Source organism: Pseudophryne corroboree, chromosome 4, assembly GCF_028390025.1.
Source record: "Pseudophryne corroboree isolate aPseCor3 chromosome 4, aPseCor3.hap2, whole genome shotgun sequence".
In the NCBI taxonomy this organism is placed as follows: domain Eukaryota; kingdom Metazoa; phylum Chordata; class Amphibia; order Anura; family Myobatrachidae; genus Pseudophryne; species Pseudophryne corroboree.
In genome coordinates this window covers 443,572,971-443,591,232 of record NC_086447.1, presented here as the reverse complement: position 1 = coordinate 443,591,232, position 18,262 = coordinate 443,572,971, and positions in this window count along the sequence as shown.

Genomic DNA, 18,262 nt, shown 5'->3' with positions numbered 1-18,262 from the left:
GATTCCAGTGTCAGTATTTCGACCGCCGGGATTCCATCCAGCTGGATTATGACCACATCCCGTCTGCGACTGTCAGTGTCAGTGAGTTACTGCAGCTTGCAGGGGAAAGAGAGGGGTAGACAGACCAGGCTGAGGAGGAGCAGTGTAATTGCAGTGAGTGCCATCAGGGGTGTTTGGTGCACAGCACAACATCTGACAATGTATCTGCTTTATTAGGATCGGTACAAGGGTGGATATTTTATATTGCATAGACTGTCAATAGATGGTGCTAGACACGCCCAAAAGGCGGTGCTAGACACACCCCTCCGATGGTGCACCCCCTAATAAAATGTGCTGCGCACGCCTATGCAAGTGGTCTTCCGACTTCCCCTCTGAGATGACGATCGACTCCCAGCAGCAACAACAGTAGTGGCAGCAAAAGCAGGCGTACCACTCCAGGATCCTCTGGAGGAATCCCGGTTAGGAGAGGACTCCTCTCTCTTAACCGGGATTCCTCCAGAGGATCCTGGAGTGGTACGCCTGCTTTTGCTGCCACTACTGTTGTTGCTGCTGGGAGTCGATCGTCATCCCAGAGACATGGCCTGCAGGACTACGGATGTTCCTGTCTGAGGAGGAAGTTGACGTTGAGGGAGTTGGTGGTGGGGCTTGCAGGAGCTTGGGTACAGGAGGAAGAATGGATTTAGGTGTCAGTGGACAGCTTACGCTCTTACCCAAAGTTTCACAACTTGACACTGACTTCTGATGAATTCGCAGCAGGTGACGTATAAGGGAGGATGTTCCTAGGTGGTTAACATCCTTACCCCTACTTATTACAGATTGACAGAGGCAACAGATGGCTTGACACCTGTTGTCCAGATTTGTGGAGAAATAATTCCACACCGAAGAGGTGGCTTTTTGGTAGTTTGCCAAGGCATCACAATGGGCTTCTTCGTCCCAAGGACAACAGGTGTCTTCCCCAGTGCCTGACTTAAACAAACCACCTCACCATCAGAAACCTCATCGTCAACTTCCTCCTCAGCGCCAGCAACACCCATATCCTCATCCTGGTGTACTTCAACAGTGACATCTTCAATTTGAATATCAGGAACTGTACTGTTGGTGCACCTTCCAGCACTTGAAGGGGCATACAAATGGTGGAAGGAGCCACCTCTTCCCGTCCAGTGTTGGGAAGGTCAGGTATCGCAACCGCCAACACACATGGACTCTCCTTGGGGATTTGTGATACCATCTCAGAACGCAGTTATTTTCTGTGCTCTTTCCAGCTTAACTCTTTTAATTTTTCTAGCAGGAGGATGAGGGCTTCCATCGTCATGTGAAGCTGAGCCACTAGCCATGAACATAGACCAGGGCCTCAGCCGTTCCATGCCACTCCATGTCGTAAATGGCATATTAGCAAGTTTACATTTCTCCTCAGACGATTTTAATTTCTTTTTTTGGTTCTTTATACTGAACTTTGTCTTTTTGGATTTTACATGCCCGCTACTATCACATTGGGCATCAGCCTTGGCAGACAACGTTGATGGCATTTCATCGTCTATGTCATGGCTAGTGGCAGCAGCTTCAGCACTAGGAGGAAGTGGTTCTTCTTGATCTTTCCTTATTTTATCCTCAAAATTTTTGTTCTCCATTATTTTTTGGGAGTTATATGAGACAATATGCGGCACAGGAATGACTGGAATGACTGATGAGACAGGACACTACCACTGGTCTGATGCAGCACAACACAACAATACTGTAAGAGACTTGTGGTTGTTGTTATTATTATTATACGGCAGCAGTGGACATATAGCAGCAGCGTATATCGTCACTGGAATGACTGATGAGACAGGACACTACCACTGGTCTGATGCAGCACAACACAACAATACTGTAAGAGACTTGTGGTTGTTGTTATTGTTATTATACGGCAGCAGTGGACATATACGTGATATGTCTGTGAACGATGGAGTTCACAGACATATCGCCCGTACACACTGGACGACAGAAGTGCGATATATATCGGCCGTTCAATAGAACGGCTGATATATTGGCCAGTGTGTACGGGCCTTAAGAAACAAGCCTTCTCTATACATCAGCTCTCTGTGAACCGTTCCTGTACAACACCCCACCTATATGTAATGTCACAAGGTATGACATCACAGAAGGGTAGAGCAGTGTGGCAGAATCTTTTTTTGGACAGGGAAGGGCCATGTCTACTTTGTCAGTCCCGGGCCCCACAATTTCTGATGGCAGCCCTGGTCCTCCCTGTAACAGACAATATTCAGACTTACTGAGAGTTATCAATGCTGCAAACACCACCCAGGAATGCAGCTTCAGCGCAGACCTGGGGTACACTGGAGAGGGAGTACCCCTTTACTTGGGGGTCCCCACTTCCCCAGGAATCCCCAGCCTTTAGTCAGAGTGCTTTGGCTGGGTTGACCCTGTCAAGTGTGTCCTGGCTGTGGCAGTACCCATCTGTTAGTGCAATGACAAGAAAGACTCAGGCCTTTGCCTTTTTTTGCCATTATTGGTTCTGCGAATGTCAGTGAGGAATTTTCTTCTGCCTCTCATGATGATGCAAAACCTTCTTACTCAGAGTCTAGAAGAGGTGTCAAAAAAAATTATAACTGGAAAAATAGTATAGAAAAAACTCACTAAGGCAGTAGAACAAACCGTGTGTTCAGAAATATCATATATCCTTGAGGAGAGTCTAAGTACTGTATGTCCACAAGTGCTATGTGTGAACCTGACCTTTCTGATACTAAACTTATAGAAAAGCCTTCCTGCACCATTTCTACACGCTCTGCATATGTTGGGATGAGCAGCACAAGTCAATATGCTGACATAGAAAATGAGGATAATAATATGGAAGTAAACAGGATAAAGGGGATTTTTGTGTAGCTGACACCTGCGCTAATGAGGAGGTTGATGATGAGGATGTTGTTTGTGTAAGTCAGGCACCAGTAGAAGTAGTTCTGGCCTATGATAAGAAGAAGGCCATTGTCATGCCTGGGCATAAGACCAAAAAATCCATCTCTTACAGTATGTGTGGAATTATTTTTACTCAAATCCTGATAACAGTAGTCAAGCCATCTGTAGCATTTGTAAAGCCACAGTAAGTAGAGGTAGGGACATTAACCATCTTGTAACCTCCACCCTGTAGCGTCATTTGCAGTGAGTTCATGAAACGTTTTTGTCAAAATCAGAAGCTTAAGCAAAAAAATAACAGCAAGCAGTCCTTCGTCAGCTAGCTCCCTTCTCTCAGCCAGATCCCAGCACTTGCAATTTCCATTGCCAACACCTACACCATCAATATTCTCACTAATAATCAAGGGTAGTCCATCATCCAATTTGATAAGACTTACTCCACCCCTATTAAGGATTTCTCCACAGATTCCTTCAGCACTAGACATGCTGCTGCTGGGGTGGATTTTCATCCCAGAAGGGCACCAAGAAGACTACTAGTGGTATTTTTCCCTTTGGAAGAGGAAGCAAGTATGACAGTTGTCACCCAGTTGTTTAGCAAATCATTGACACCATGACGGCTATGATAGTATTAGATCTGTGTCCATTTCCCACCAGAAGTGGGCAAACTACAGATTACATGACTGTGACAGCCCACTGGGTAGGTGAATCACCTTCAGCAGCATGAACAGCAGCAGCACCGAACAAACTAGCTCGTTCAGAAGCAGGCCACACTCTGTATCACCGGCATCACTAAGAGGCATACCACTCAACCTGTTAGAAAACTAAGGGATCTTGTAGCAAAATGGCTTACCCTGCTTGGACTCTCATCAGGATTTGTGATTTCTGATAATGTCACATATTGTGAAAACATTACAACAGGGTGAAATAAACATGTCCCAAGTTTTGCTCACACAATCAACTTGGTGGTACAGAGGTTTTTCTTTTAAAATGACAAGAGCATGCAGCTGCATGCAGAAGATTGCTGCACCTGCAAGAACAGTTCAATGTGCCCTGCCACCAACTGATGCAAAAGGTAAAAACAAGGAGGAATTCCACCCTTTCTATGCTTCAGCTTCTGGAGGAACAGCAAAAATCCATCCAAATCTATAGAACAAGCTAAGACATTGGGAGGATAGGGAATGTACCTTAGTCCATTGCAACAGACAATACTTTCTGTGTTGTGTGAGGTGCTGAAACTAGGTGCTGAAAGTAGTCACCTGTGAAGTGAGTTTAGGCATTGCACGCTTGAGTCAGGTGATTCCCCAAATCAGACTTTTGGAAAAGCAGTTCAAGAAATTGAAGTAGATAAAACATAGAGATTCTGCTAAGTATGTTGGACTTGTAGATCAAGTACTTTATTCGCTTTACCAAGATCCAAGGGTTGTCAATAACATGAAATTGGATCACTACATTTTGGCAACTGTTTTCATTGCTAGGTTTAAGTCGTACATCATGTCTGTCTTTCCAACTAACCCAGATCTTAAGAGATGCAAGGAGCTCCTGGTGAGCAAGTTGTCAGCTCAAGTGGCACATGACACAACAACGTATCTTCCTTCAGTTTCTCTGACAACTGCTGCTTCCTGGAAAAAGCTAAGCTTTCCCAAAACACAATATTTTGACATCTGGTCGGGTCTAAAAGAATTGCCCAAAATTAGAGGCACCTTTACTGTGCCTCCATCTGATATGGTCATCATCCACAGAATGCTAGAGTATTATTTTATAATCAGTATACAAATACTGTATGCATGTTAACAGTCCCTTTGACTACTGGAAGGAAAAAAAGGAAATTGGAGGCCCTTGAACAAACACACTTTGCATTAATTAAGCTGCCCACCCTCAATGTGCAGAGAGAGATAGGTTTGGGTGGGGTGTATTCAAACGGAAATCTAAATTGCAGTGTAAAAATAAAGCAGCCAGTATTTACCCTGCACAGAAACAAAATAACCCACCCAAATCTAACTCTCTCTGCAAATGTTATATCTGCCTCACCTGCAGTGCACATGGTTTTGCCCAATTGCTAACAAACTTGCTGCTGCGATCAACTCAGAATTACCCCCATAGTTGGTGAGGTTGAAAAAAGACCGGTAGTCCATCAAGTTCAACATGAAATATATTATACTACCTATTCTATTCTGGTTAAAGGTTATATCCTTGGATATTTTTTTCTGCTAGAAATGTATCTAACCCATTTTTAAACGCATTGACGAGTCTGCCATTACAACCTTCACTGGCAATGAATTCCATATTCGTATTGCCCCTACAGTGAAGAATACCTTTCTGCGCTGAGTATAACATTTTCTCTCCTCAAGCCTTAGTGTGTGTCAGTGCATTTTGTGTAGAGGTCTCTTAATAAACAAATCTCCTGATTGCTCCGCATATTGCCCCTATATATATTTGTAAATATTAATCATATCTCCTCTTAGTCATCTCATTACTAGTGTAAACATACAGATGTGTCCACTTACATCTTTGCTTTTTTACAAATTTGGCACAACATGCAAAACACGGCTAAGCTGTTTTTCACAAGTAGCGAGTGGATGAATTTTAAACTTTTTCTTTGCCATAAAAGAATATGTATAAAGTAACATATTAAAGAAGCAAATTAAGAAAAATGACAAGGCATGGGTAAATCTCTGAGTCTATGGCATGCAAAACTGTGCCATACATGGTGGGATATAGCAAAGATGTATGTGGACACATCTTGTATCTAACCTAGAGAGCCTTTCCTCATAGACCAGTCTCTCCAACCCTTTAATCAATTCAGTAGTTCGCCTCTGAACCTTTTCAAGTTCTAACATGTCTCTTTTATAGTGTGGTGCCCAGAACTGTACACAATACTCAAGATGCGGTCGTACCAATGATTTATACAGTGGCAGGATTACACTCTCATCCCTTGTCTCAATACCCCTTTTAATGCATGCTAACACCTTATTTGCCTTTGTTGCTGCACTTTGACATTGTGTACTGCCACCAAATCCTTTTCTAATATAGTTACCCCCATCTTTTCCCCATTTAATTGGTAATTTGCTTGTTTATTCTTAGTCCCAAAGTGCATAACTTTACATTTTTCCACATTAAATGTCATTCTCCATTTCGTTGCCCAAACTTCCAGTTTGTGTGTAATATCTGGCAACCAGACAGACATGCATGCATGCATGCATCTAGGAGAACCAGGAGTCAAAGTGGGCTGGAAAGGGGCAGAACTGTGTTCCCTCACCTGTATTAGTAGGCAGAACTAGTTTAACCTCCACCACAGCCCTGACTGGCCCAGCCTCCTCCTAAAGGATCAGTCTGACTCTGCAATTACTGAGAACTGGTGCTCAGTGGTACCTGTTCCCTGCTGAAGGCTGCCATGGCTCTACATTCTGCATGCACAGTGCATACAGCACAGAATAGCTCCCAAATCTTCTCATCAGCATCATATAACACATCATGTCTGTGATGCTAATAAGGGAACTTGGGAGCTACTCTGAGTTGTATGCGTTGTGCATGCAGAACACAGACCTGGAATAAATCAAGAGAAGCTGGCTTGGAGGTGAGTATTCTTAAGGCACTGGGAGGGGAGTTGGCTGGAACTAGTAGAGACTCACATTTTGCATCTAAACACAGTAATTGACCAAAATTCTGTAAAATTGTGGAAGAGGGGCAGAATACTGGCCAATATCTGCCCAATAAGGGCAATCTACAGGGTGCTTCTTATCTCTCAAAACTGTTGGGAAAGTGGAATATTTTAAAATGGCTCTTCCTCTACTGTAGAGCCACAAGTCTCAGCAATCATGCTGAGATAAAGATATACAAAAGCTGTAAAAGTTTCCTAAGACTGGCACAAACAGAGGAAAATAATACAAATAGTATAGTTACTAAAATAATGTAGAAAACAAAATATAAAAAAAACTTCTGGGGGTGTGGCCTAGTCAGGATGATGTGCGGATGAGATCTATGGGAGCTTCCGGTCAGTAGCCCTTAAAGTGCTCCTTTCACCCTGCAGCGAGCTGCTATGGGCGCCTGCTTACCTGCCTAAACCTTCACAGTGCCTGGCCTGATGGATGGTACAGTCTATGGAGCCAGAGGACACCTTTTCTTGCCTTTGCAGGTTGTAGCCTACCCATCTTGGTTAAGCCCTGGACTATAGTAGTGATTCCAGACTGGAGAGGGAGTCACAGTCAGCATGGAGGGTGGCTGTGCTGGTTCTTTTGGCCATGAGGTGTGGTGCCTGCCGCATGAGCTAGTGTGGAAACCTACATCCCTCACAAGGGCCCTAAAGATGCTCAGGTACACAATGTTTGGCCCAGAGAGCAGGTGAGAGACTTGTGCTGCCCTGCTTGACTCCCAGCCTGCATTCTCATCCCTCTGCACCTGAGCAGATAGCTCTGTTTTTACATGACACTCTCTGCAACCACTTAGAGAGCCTTCACAAGTACCAAGGCAGGCTCAATACTATATACACACAGGGGCAACTGGGTTCAGCTTCATATGCTGTGGTCAGTGCAGGCATGACCACCTATAGAATGTGTCTCTCACCTTCTATCTTTTCATACATTAATTATGAATGGGAGCTTAGATGATGCTACCAGGTTAAATGTGTCTGGTTGATCCCATCACTCTTCTATAAGATTTAATACAATTTGTTTCCTTGAACTGACTCTGACATAATCCTAATCTGGCATTACCAGTTTTTCTTTCTCTTGTTTTTTTTTTTTTTTTGCTGGACTAACCATGTCTCCTAAACGTTAGAAAGACCCAGCAGTGGTCGATCCAATAAGTTTTTTTAAAAAAAAACCTCACCCTCTTGTGGAGCCCAAAATACCTCCAAATAGGACAAAAGTCCTAATTCCTTATATGCGCTTATTGTGCCCTTTGACCCTAACCCTTCAGCTTCTACATAGCACACTGCACTTGGTGATGATGCTTCCATGACCCTAGGCTCCATGAAACAACTTCTAGCCTCTTTTAAAGCAGATTTTTCTGCAGATTTTAAAGTTGCTCTACAAACATGCCAGCAAGCTGTCGATGTCATAGTTCAATGCACAGATCACCGTGAAAACAAATTAGTAGAAGTGATCAACTCACAAAATGACCTTTTAACCCTTCATGAAGAACTTCAAGCAGAGGTTACCACCTTGCCATGGGGGTAATTCTGAGTTGATTGCAGCAGGATTTTTGTTAGCAGTTGGGCAAAACCATGAGCACTGCAGGGGAGGCAGATATAACATGTGCAGAGAGAGTTAGATTTGGGTGAGTTATTTTGTTTCTGTGCAGGGTAAATATTGGCTGCTTTATTTTACACTGCAATTTAGATTGCAGATTGAACACACCACACCCAAATCTAACTCTCTCTGCACATGTTATATCTGCCTCCCCTGCAGTGCACATGGTTTTGCCCAACTGCTAACAAAGATCCTGCTGTGATCAACTCAGAATTACCCCCCATGCACGTCAAAGATTTGGAGGACAGCTTAATGCGCAATATTATTAAAATTAATGGAATACCAGAGTCAGTATCTAATTCACAGCTTAAAGAGTATGCTACGGATCACTTCATGAAACTAGAGATGTGCACTGGAAATTTTTCGGGTTTTGTGTTTTGGTTTTGGGTTCGGTTCCGTGGCCGTGTTTTGGGTTCGAACGCGTTTTGGCAAAACCTCACCGAATTTTTTTTGTCGGATTCGGGTGTGTTTTGGATTCGGGTGTTTTTTTCAAAAAAACCTAAAAAACAGCTTAAATCATAGAATTTGGGGGTCATTTTGATCCCAAAGTATTATTAACCTCAATAACCATAATTTCCACTCATTTTCAGTCTATTCTGAACACCTCACAATATTATTTTTAGTCCTAAAATTTGCACCGAGGTCGCTGGATGACTAAGCTCAGCGACCCAAGTGGCCGACACAAACACCTGGCCCATCTAGGAGTGGCACTGCAGTGTCACGCAGGATGGCCCTTCCAAAAAACACTCCCCAAACAGCACATGACGCAAAGAAAAAAAGAGGCGCAATGAGGTAGCTGTGTGAGTAAGCTAAGCGACCCTAGTGGCCGACACAAACACCTGGCCCATCTAGGAGTGGCACTGCAGTGTCACGCAGGATGGCCCTTCCAAAAAACACTCCCCAAACAGCACATGACGCAAAGAAAAAAAGAGGCGCAATGAGGTAGCTGTGTGACTAAGCTCAGCGACCCAAGTGGCCGACACAAACACCTGGCCCATCTAGGAGTGGCACTGCAGTGTCACGCAGGATGGCCCTTCCAAAAAACACTCCCCAAACAGCACATGACGCAAAGAAAAATGAAAGAAAAAAGAGGTGCAAGATGGAATTGTCCTTGGGCCCTCCCACCCACCCTTATGTTGTATAAACAGGACATGCACACTTTAACCAACCCATCATTTCAGTGACAGGGTCTGCCACACGACTGTGACTGAAATGACGGGTTGGTTTGGACCCCCACCAAAAAAGAAGCAATTAATCTCTCCTTGCACAAACTGGCTCTACAGAGGCAAGATGTCCACCTCATCATCATCCTCCGATTCATCACCGTGTACATCCCCCTCCTCACAGATTATCAATTCGTCCCCACTGGAATCCACCATCACAGCTCCCTGTGTACTTTGTGGAGGCAATTGCTGCTGGTGAATGTCTCCATGGAGGAATTGATTATAATTCATTTTAATGAACATCATCTTCTCCACATTTTCTGGAAGTAACCTCGTACGCCGATTGCTGACAAGGTGAGCGGCGGCACTAAACACTCTTTCGGAGTACACACTTGTGGGAGGGCAACTTAGGTAGAATAAAGCCAGTTTGTGCAAGGGCCTCCAAATTGCCTCTTTTTCCTGCCAGTATACGTACGGACTGTCTGGCGTGCCTACTTGGATGCGGTCACTCATATAATCCTCCACCATTCGTTCAATGGGGAGAGAATCATATGCAGTGACAGTAGACGACATGTCCGTAATCGTTGGCAGGTCCTTCAGTCCGGACCAGATGTCAGCATCAGCAGTCGCTCCAGACTGCCCTGCATCACCGCCAGCGGGTGGACTCGGAATTCTGAGCCTTTTCCTCGCACCCCCAGTTGCGGGAGAATGTGAAGGAGGAGATGTTCACAGGTCGCGTTCCGCTTGACTTGACAATTTTCTCACCAGCAGTTCTTTGAACCCCTGCAGACTTGTGTCTGCCGGAAAGAGAGATCCAAGGTAGGTTTTAAATCTAGGATCGAGCACGGTGGCCAAAATGTAGTGCTCTGATTTCAACAGATTGACCACCCGTGAATCCTTGTTAAGCGAATTAAGGGCTCCATCCACAAGTCCCACATGCCTAGCGGAATCGCTCTGTGTTAGCTCCTCCTTCAATGTCTCCAGCTTCTTCTGCAAAAGCCTGATGAGGGGAATGACCTGACTCAGGCTGGCAGTGTCTGAACTGACTTCACGTGTGGCAAGTTCAAAAGGTTGCAGAACCTTGCACAACGTTGAAATCATTCTCCACTGCGCTTGAGACAGGTGCATTCCACCTCCTATATTGTGCTCAGTTGTATAGGCTTGAATGGCCTTTTGCTGCTCCTCCAACCTCTGAAGCATATAGAGGGTTGAATTCCACCTCGTTACCACTTCTTGCTTCAGATGATGGCATGGGCAGGTTCAGGCGTTTATGGTGTTGCTCCAGTCTTCTGTACGTGGTGCCTGTACGCCGAAAGTGTCCCGCAATTCTTCTGGCCACCGACAGCATCTCTTGCACGCCCCTCTCGTTTTTTAAATAATTCTGCACCACCAAATTCAAGGTATGTGCAAAACATGGGACGTGCTGGAATTTGCCCATATTTAATGCACACACAATATTGCTGGCGTTGTCCGATGCCACAAATCCACAGGAGAGTCCAATTGGGGTAAGCCATTCTGCGATGATCTTCCTCAGTTGCCGTAAGAGGTTTTTAGCTGTGTGCGTATTCTGGAAAGCGGTGATACAAAGCGTAGCCTGCCTAGGAAAGAGTTGACGTTTGCGAGATGCTGCTACTGGTGCCGCCGCTGCTGTTCTTGCGGCGGGAGTCAATACATCTACCCAGTGGGCTGTCACAGTCATATAATCCTGAGTCTGCCCTGCTCCACTTGTCCACATATCCGTGGTTAAGTGGACATTGGGTACAACTGCATTTTTTAGGACACTGGTGAGTCTTTTTCTGAGGTCTGTGTACATTTTTGGTATCGCCTGCCTAGAGAAATGGAACCTAGATGGTATTTGGTACCGGGGACACAGTACCTCAATCAAGTCTATAGTTGGCTCTGCAGTAATGATGGATACCGGAACCACGTTTCTCACCGCCCAGGATGCCAAGGCCTCAGTTATCCGCTTTGCAGCAGGATGACTGCTGTGATATTTCATCTTCCTCACAAAGGACTGTTGGACAGTCAATTGCTTGGTGGAAGTAGTAAAAGTCGTCTTACGACTTCCCCTCTGGGATGACCATCGACTCCCAGCAGCAACAACAGCAGCGCCAGCAACAGTAGGCATTACACGCAAGGATGCATCGGAGGAATCCCAGGCAGGAGAGGACTCGTCAGAATTGCCAGTGACATGGCCTGCAGGACTATTGGCATTCCTGGGGAAGGAGGAAATTGACACTGAGGGAGTTGGTGGGGTGGTTTGCGTGAGCTTGGTTACAAGAGGAAGGGATTTACTGGTCAGTGGACTGCTTCCGCTGTCGCCCAAAGTTTTTGAACTTGTCACTGACTTATGATGAATGCGCTGCAGGTGACGTATAAGGGAGGATGTTCCGAAGTGGTTAACGTCCTTACCCCTACTTATTACAGCTTGACAAAGGCAACACACGGCTTGACAAATGTTGTCCGCATTTCTGTTGAAATACTTCCACACCGAAGAGCTGATTTTTTTGGTATTTTCACCAGGCATGTCAATGGCCATATTCCTCCCACGGACAACAGGTGTCTCCCCGGGTGCCTGACTTAAACAAACCACCTCACCATCAGAATCCTCCTTGTCAATTTCCTCCCCAGCGCCAGCAACACCCATATCCTCCTCATCCTGGTGTACTTCAACACTGACATCTTCAATCTGACTATCAGGAACTGGACTGCGGGTGCTCCTTCCAGCACTTGCAGGGGGCGTGCAAATGGTGGAAGGCGCATGCTCTTCACGTCCAGTGTTGGGAAGGTCAGGCATCGCAACCGACACAATTGGACTCTCCTTGTGGATTTGTGATTTAGAAGAACGCACAGTTCTTTGCTGTGCTTTTGCCAGCTTAAGTCTTTTCATTTTTCTAGCGAGAGGCTGAGTGCTTCCATCCTCATGTGAAGCTGAACCACTAGCCATGAACATAGGCCAGGGCCTCAGCCGTTCCTTGCCACTCCGTGTGGTAAGTGGCATATTGGCAAGTTTACGTTTCTCCTCCGACGATTTTATTTTAGATTTTTGAGTCCTTTTTTTACTGATATTTTGTGTTTTGGATTTTACATGCTCTGTACTATGACATTGGGCATCGGCCTTGGCAGACGACGTTGATGGAATTTCATCGTCTCGGCCATGACTAGTGGCAGCAGCTTCAGCACGAGGTGGAAGTGGATCTTGATCTTTCCCTATTTTTGGAACCTCAACATTTTTGTTCTCCATATTTTAATAGGCACAACTAAAAGGCACCTCAGGTAAACAATGGAGATGGATGGATACTAGTATACTTATGGATGACGAGTGACTGACGACACAGAGGTAGCTACAGCCGTGGACTACCGTACTGCGTCTGCTAGTATAGAGATGATAATGATATAAAAAATATATATATATATCACTACTGCAGGTATATATAATATAATGACGGACCTGCTGGACACTGTCAGCAGACTCCTAAACTACTAGTATGAAGAAGATAGAAAAAAAAACCCCACCACAGGTAGGTATACAATTATGGACGAGCACTGACGACACAGAGGTAGCTACAGCCGTGGACTACCGTACAGCGCCTGCTAGTATAGAGATGATAATGATATAAAAAATATATATATATCACTACTGCAGGTATATATAATATAATGACGGACCTGCTGGACACTGTCAGCAGACTCCTAAACTACTAGTATGAAGAAGATAGAAAAAAAAACCACACCACAGGTAGGTATACAATTATGGACGAGCACTAACGACACAGAGGTAGCTACAGCCGTGGACTACCGTACTGCGTCTGCTAGTATAGAGATGATAATGATATAAAAAATATATATATATCACTACTGCAGGTATATATAATATAATGACGGACCTGCTGGACACTGTCAGCAGACTCCTAAACTACTAGTATGAAGAAGATAGAAAAAAAAACCTCACCACAGGTAGGTATACAATTATGGACGAGCACTGACGACACAGAGGTAGCTACAGCCGTGGACTACCATACTGCGTCTGCTAGTATAGAGATGATAATGATATAAAAAATATATATATATCACTACTGCAGGTATATATATAATATAATGACGGACCTGCTGGACACTGTCAGCAGACTCCTAAACTACTAGTATTAAGAAGATAGAAAAAAAAACCCACCACAGGTAGGTATACAATTATGGACGAGCACTGACGACACAGAGGTAGCCACAGCCGTGGACTACCGTACTGCGTCTGCTAGTATAGAGATGATAATGATATAAAAAATATATATATATCACTACTGCAGGTATATATAATATTATGACGGACCTGCTGGACACTGTCAGCAGACTCCTAAACTACTAGTATGAAGAAGATAGGAAAAAAAAAAAACCACCACAGGTAGGTATACAATTATGGACGAGCACTGACGACACAGAGGTAGCTACAGCCGTGGACTGCCGTACTGCGTCTGCTAGTATAGAGATGATAATGATATAAAAAATATATATATATCACTACTGCAGGTATATATATAATATAATGACGGACCTGCTGGACACTGTCAGCAGACTCCTAAACTACTAGTATGAAGAAGATAGAAAAAAAAACCCCACCACAGGTAGGTATACAATTATGGACGAGCACTGACGACACAGAGGTAGCCACAGCCGTGGACTACCGTACTGCGTCTGCTAATATAGAGATAATAAAGATGATAGAGATGAACAAAAAAAATATAACACTACTGCAGGTAAATATTTATATAATATAATGAATGACGGACCTGCTGGACACTGTCAGCAGAATGCGTTTATAGAATAAAAAAAAAACACCACAGGAGTGTTTAACTTTTTCAGGCAGACAATATACTGGTGGTCACTGGTCAGTCACACTGGCAGCAAAAGTGTGCACTGTACTCCTGCTATAACTGCACCCCAGTCTCCCCCACAATTCAGCTGTGTGAGCAGTGAGCACTCAGCACAGTCAGATATACATAGATATATCATGCAGCACACTGAGGCTGAGCACAGATGGAGAGTTTTTTTCAGGCAGAGAACGGATTAAAAAAAACTAGCAAAACTCTGCACTGACTGTACTCCTCCTAACAGCTCTCCCCAATCCTCCCCACAATAAGCTAAGCAGCAATTAGATCAACTAACTACTAACAGTAACTATAAACGGAGAGGACGCCAGCCACGTCCTCTCCCTATCAATCTCAATGCACGTGTGAAAATGGCGGCGACGCGCGGCTCCTTATATAGAATCCGAGTCTTGCGATAGAATACGAGCCTCGCGAGAATCCGACAGCGGGATGATGACGTTCGGGCGCGCTCGGGTTAGCCGAGCAAGGCGGGAAGATCCGAGTCTGCCTCGGACCCATGTAAAAAGGCTGAAGTTTGGGGGGGTTCGGATTCCGAGGAACCGAACCCGCTCATCTCTACATGAAACTGCTTCCTACAACCCCAATTACCGATTTTCTTTTAGACCGAATACACCGTCTGCTCAAAGCTTGGTATGCTTTGTTGGGCATCCCAAGATATACTCTTATGTGGCTTCACTCTTTCTATGTTAAATCAATCGAGTTTCAATCATATGAGTGGCAAGTCCTTCTGACTTTTAAACCCCTATCCTTGGAGGCCCTGACATTTCTGGTGACCTCTCTGCTGCTACTTTGGCCTTCCGCAGATCCTTCTACCCAGTCACTAAAGCCCTTCGGAAGGCTTATATTCCTTACCGGTGGTACCTCCCAACAAAATTGTTAATCAAAAGAAATGGTTCCACATCTGTAGTTTCCACACCCACTGATGGAATACAACTTCTGGTTTCCTGGAATTTGAAAGACATATCAAAGGTTCCAGGTAGCCCATGGATCATGCAGGATTGGTCTACTGTGGCAAATCCACCTGATCTCTCTCTGCTATGCACATATTTTTCTATATATAATGGTTATTCATAGATTACAATTGGATTCTTCACATATGTAATTCTTTATGTTGTCGAATTTATGGGTCCGCTCTGATACCTTTCTTATTTAGGTTTCCTTAAAAGGCCTGTAGATGCCAACCAGAATTCTTATTTCAGAGTGGAATAAATACATTTAAATCTATTAATAGGATGAATACTACCATTACTGTTAAGTGCTGTATTCTGTTATGATCTATCATTTTTTTACTTAGTTGCAGCATAGTATCACTCTGTCTTAGCAGAAAGCATTGTTAATCTTTGCAGTATCAGTACTTTCACGTAATACTGGATTTAATACTATTAATCCTTTATGTGTGTGTGTGTGTGTGTGTGTGTGTGTGTGTGTGTGTGTGTGTGTGTGTGTGTGTGACAGTTTTATCAGATTCTTTTGTCTCCAGAGTACTTCTGAATGATGTATAGTCTGTATTTTCTATGTTCTACCAGTGTGATGAAGGAAATAGTGCTGCCTCCACATAACCCAATGTGCTGCCTTTGGAGGTGGCCATTTGTAGCCCCTTTTTAGCCCCTTTTTAGGTCTATTTCTGTTTTTGTTGTTATTTTTCTTCTATTTCTCATACTCTTTAGATGATTAGATCTACACTAAAAATGTCTAGTGTATGTTGACCATTAGTGGTTGACCTATTGACTCTAGACCTTTTTAGTGTAGATCTATAGACTGGATACTCAGTAGCACAACATCGCTGTTGCTATTTAATTTATTCTTCCCCTCACCTGGATACACACATCGCTTTGTTAGTAAAAAAAAATGTGTCTGTTTTGTAGCTTATGAAGAAATATTGTCTTCACAATGGTTAATGCATTTTCTTTAAATGCTAAAGGTTTAAATTCACTGAATAAGAGAAGGCTAGCATTATGTTATTTTGGTAAACTTAGAGATAACATAGTAGCCATACAGGAAACTGCTTTTTTTCTGGTCCTCTCCTCCCCAATTCACAAACATTAAATATGCTCATTGCTATATGTCAAATAGTTGTAGAAAAAAAGCAGGTGTAGCTACAGTATTTTACTCATGTAATTTTGTTCTAGATAAGCAAATAACAGGTCAATAATGCCAATAATTACTTACTACTCCAAATTGTATACCCTTACCGCTGACTCTTCAATTCTGCAACCGACAACAGCTGGGATTGATACGTTTTTAAAAGATGTAAAGTTGCCCTCGCTAGACACAGATACTCTCCACTCCCTTTGAATGTCCTTGGTCTATGGAGGAAATAGAGGCAGTCATTGACTCTCTCCCAACAGATAAGGCCCCTGGCCCTGATGGATATATCAATAAATTTTATAAATACTTCAAAGCTATACTTACCCCAATCCTTGCCCAGTTGTTTAACAACTGTAGTCACTACCCGTGGTTTCTTTCCAAAGGAAATGCTGGAGGCTATAATAGTTGCATTCCTCAAACCAGGGAAGAATCCCGCCATTTTAGAGTTATTAATATTATTGACGACTTCTCTCAGGGGACCGAACCCACCAGAACACTGCAATCCGAGCAGAGATCTGAGTCTGGCTCAGGACGTCCCGTTTACTCGGATCCCAAAGCGAGGCCAAACGTCATCTTACCGCTGTTGAGTCTGGCAGGTTATGGATTTTATATAATTCCCTGTGCATTGGCGTTATCTTCACTCCGGCTATGGAGAGGGTACTGGACAGTAGAGATGAGCGCCTGAAATTTTTCGGGTTTTGTGTTTTGGTTTTGGGTTCGGTTCCGCGGCCGTGTTTTGGGTTCGAACGCGTTTTGGCAAAACCTCACCGAATTATTTTTGTCGGATTCGGGTGTGTTTTGGATTCAGGTGTTTTTTTCCAAAAACACTAAAAAACAGCTTAAATCATAGAATTTGGGAGTCATTTTGATCCCAAAGTATTATTAACCTCAAAAACCATAATTTACACTCATTTTCAGTCTATTCTGAATACCTCACACCTCACAATATTATTTTTAGTCCTAAAATTTGCACCGAGGTCGCTGTGTGAGTAAGATAAGCGACCCTAGTGGCCGACACAAACACCGGGCCCATCTAGGAGTGGCACTGCAGTGTCACGCAGGATGTCCCTTCCAAAAAACCCTCCCCAAACAGCACGACGCAAAGAAAAAAAGAGGCGCAATGAGGTAGCTGTGTGAGTAAGATTAGCGACCCTAGTGGCCGACACAAACACCGGGCCCATCTAGGAGTGGCACTGCAGTGTCACGCAGGATGGCCCTTCCAAAAAACCCTCCCCAAACAGCACATGACGCAAAGAAAAAAAGAGGCGCAATGAGGTAGCTGACTGTGTGAGTAAGATTAGCGACCCTAGTGGCCGACACAAACACCGGGCCCATCTAGGAGTGGCACTGCAGTGTCACGCAGGATGGCCCTTCCAAAAAACCCTCCCCAAACAGCACATGACGCAAAGAAAAAAAGAGGCGCAATGAGGTAGCTGACTGTGTGAGTAAGATTAGCGACCCTAGTGGCCGACACAAACACCGGGCCCATCTAGGAGTGGCACTGCAGTGTCACGCAGGATGTCCCTTCCAAAAAACCCTCCCCAAACAGCACATGACGCAAAGAAAAAAAGAGGCGCAATGAGGTAGCTGTGTGAGTAAGATTAGCGACCCTAGTGGCCGACACAAACACCGGGCCCATCTAGGAGTGGCACTGCAGTGTCACGCTGGATGTCCCTTCCAAAAAACCCTCCCCAAACAGCACATGACGCAAAGAAAAAAAGAGGCGCAATGAGGTAGCTGACTGTGTGAGTAAGATTAGCGACCCTAGTGGCCGACACAAACACCGGGCCCATTTAGGAGTGGCACTGCAGTGTCACGCAGGATGTCCCTTCCAAAAAACCCTCCCCAATCAGCACATGATGCAAAGAAAAAGAAAAGAAAAAAGAGGTGCAAGATGGAATTATCCTTGGGCCCTCCCACCCACCCTTATGTTGTATAAACAAAACAGGACATGCACACTTTAACCAACCCATCATTT